Source organism: Dendroctonus ponderosae, unplaced genomic scaffold (assembly GCF_020466585.1).
Source record: "Dendroctonus ponderosae isolate FM_Combo_2020 unplaced genomic scaffold, Dpon_F_20191213v2 Dpon_F_20191213_1, whole genome shotgun sequence".
Classification (NCBI taxonomy): domain Eukaryota; kingdom Metazoa; phylum Arthropoda; class Insecta; order Coleoptera; family Curculionidae; genus Dendroctonus; species Dendroctonus ponderosae.
The window spans coordinates 47,924,837-47,927,133 of record NW_026017110.1 but is presented as its reverse complement, the minus strand read 5'-3'; the positions used below and the strand labels follow the sequence as shown (position 1 = coordinate 47,927,133).

At 34.0% G+C, this 2,297-nt stretch overlaps 1 protein-coding gene across 3 annotated transcripts in view; it reads right to left on the bottom strand.

The window, feature by feature from the left end:
- LOC109546359 (carbohydrate sulfotransferase 1-like) overlaps nucleotides 1-2,297 on the bottom strand; it is a 50,723-nt gene that overhangs the window by 12,125 nt on the left and 36,301 nt on the right. The gene's annotated exons all lie outside the window — the stretch shown is intronic.

The window sequence follows — 2,297 nt, the reverse complement described above, 5'->3', positions numbered from 1 at the left end:
AAGAAAAAATCATAAATAAAGTCAATACAAACCGTGAAGATCCCAAAGATTTTCCATTGAACCAACCCGTTTTTATACGTACAAAATTTCGAAATGAAGCTATGCCAAGTTCAAGCTTTGACGGGAAAAACCGGTATCTAGATTATCGGCTAGTAAGAGGCGGAAATTTTAAATTTCGAAAGGTACAAAATACTCCAGATACACAAATTTCGGTGCCTGCACATTCGCACATCTCGGTTATTATAGTAATAGAAAATGTGCTGTTTACTCGATAGGGTGCTAACCAATTCCTATTTCCATTAATAATGAACCGAGACTACAGTGTGTAAGGACATAGAATTTGTAACACTCAGAATCAATCATCAAATCAGATCAATTTTAGATCCAGATTTATGGGGATCCATGAAAGGGAATGAAATAATATATACCTAAATCAAAATAAAATAACATTTATTGTGTAAGTTGACATTTGCTAAGTAATAAAACGTAAATTGTCTTCCAAATGGTCCCAAAAGGAAGAACTGGGCAGCAAAACTTGTGCCTTATCGGAGTAGGAATTCCCACCAGAAGTATTCTCCTTATGTGTTGCAAGATTCTGTTCCATGCTGAACTATTAAATAAAAAAAAATTTGGGCAGGGAAAGTCCTAATTCTAAGCCATTCTTTCAGAACAAAGAATTCCATCAAGGAATTTGAATACCGGTTTTTTGCGTAGTTTTCAAGATTACTCTTTTTAATATAGAAATTTGTGCAGTTTGATGATGTACATTACCAATACAAAAACAAGAAATAGATAAACAAAAAATACTACTATGTTAAGATGCAATTAATACCCGTGCAGGTATTAGAAATATCAAATTATTTTAACTCGGCCGATCAATCGGAAACGTGGTTAAAATAAGGTTAAAACTAATTCTTAGGTTAATCTCATATAGCAAAGACAACATAGCAATTAAGGAATAATATCCAACTGCGTTGCGCCGCAAGTTGAAAAAGGACATAACTGATCAAACCGACGTTTGTTTTATTTTCTCTATGTCCTGCACGTTTCGTTCATGCGCAGAACTTCTCGGCCGAAAAGTCGATATTTCAGTGCCGTCAGTCGCCGGTCAGCCAGTTGTAGCGCTACCTGCGAAACGCGGAACAAGGACGCCCATAAGATAACTAGCGCATATATGCTAATTTGACTCGTTGTTTAAATGACATGCGCAAGTTGGATTGAGGTTACGTTAAGCAAAGCAAACGTCTGTCATAAAATTTTTATGATTCAGACAGTGTGTTTCATCTATGAAAATAAACGTGCTTTTGAGATTTTATATTAAACCTACAGTGATAAATATTTCCTAAATATAGTTGGTTAGTGTTTTGATTAACGTAACCTCAAACTAACTTGCGCATGTCATTTAAACAGCGAGTCAAGTTCGCATATATGCGCTAGTCCATAATAGAGATGACACGAAACAGTATTTTTCAGTCACAGTTTCCATGTGTGACTGTTCCAAGCTCGTACGTGTTCCAAGTATCTGTGATTTTTTGTCACATGTTATTTTGGCCCATGATAAATATTGGTTTGTACCTGACACCGGACTGAAGCGTATTTTGAGTCCAGTCGGATTAGACTTTAAAAGGCCTGTTTCGGGCACTGAAAATATGATGGTAAAATATTATTGGAAGTTGTTCGGAAGGATGTTAGAATATTGAGACAATAGTTTGTGCCCGATTTCCGGCTGTGGAACATTGTTTATAAACAAATATTTATACATAATTAAAGAAAGTGCGACAGCCGGTTTTTTGTGAATAACTGTTGAACCGTTGATGCTATAGAAAAAAGTTTTATTTTCCTTTCAAGTATGAAAAATACATATGATATCAGATAAACTATATTAAAATCCGTTCATTAGTTTACTCAAGAATTGAAAAAAAAACCGTCGATTTAAGCGTTTTGTTAATTTTCAATAATTAATTTAGTTTTGTTTCAAGAAAATGGTATCCTAACTTTTTTTGGTAAGTCAGTAATGAAACTGTCATTTACTGTACGTTGTAGTATAACTTTTTACCTGTAAAAAACAGTCTCAGAGAAGTTTCTCCGACCAGAGACAAGACTTGTCTCTGCTCCGACGTCTCAAGAAAAATGCATTTAGAATCTGGCAAGAGCTTTTTTTGCATAGCAAATGGGAATGAATAAAAAGTTATGAATATTTGGAATTAAAATTTATACCACTTATAAAGTATACAGACACCTTCAAAAGTGAGATTTTTTGAAGCAAAACCAAATTAATTATGAAAAATTTTACTTTC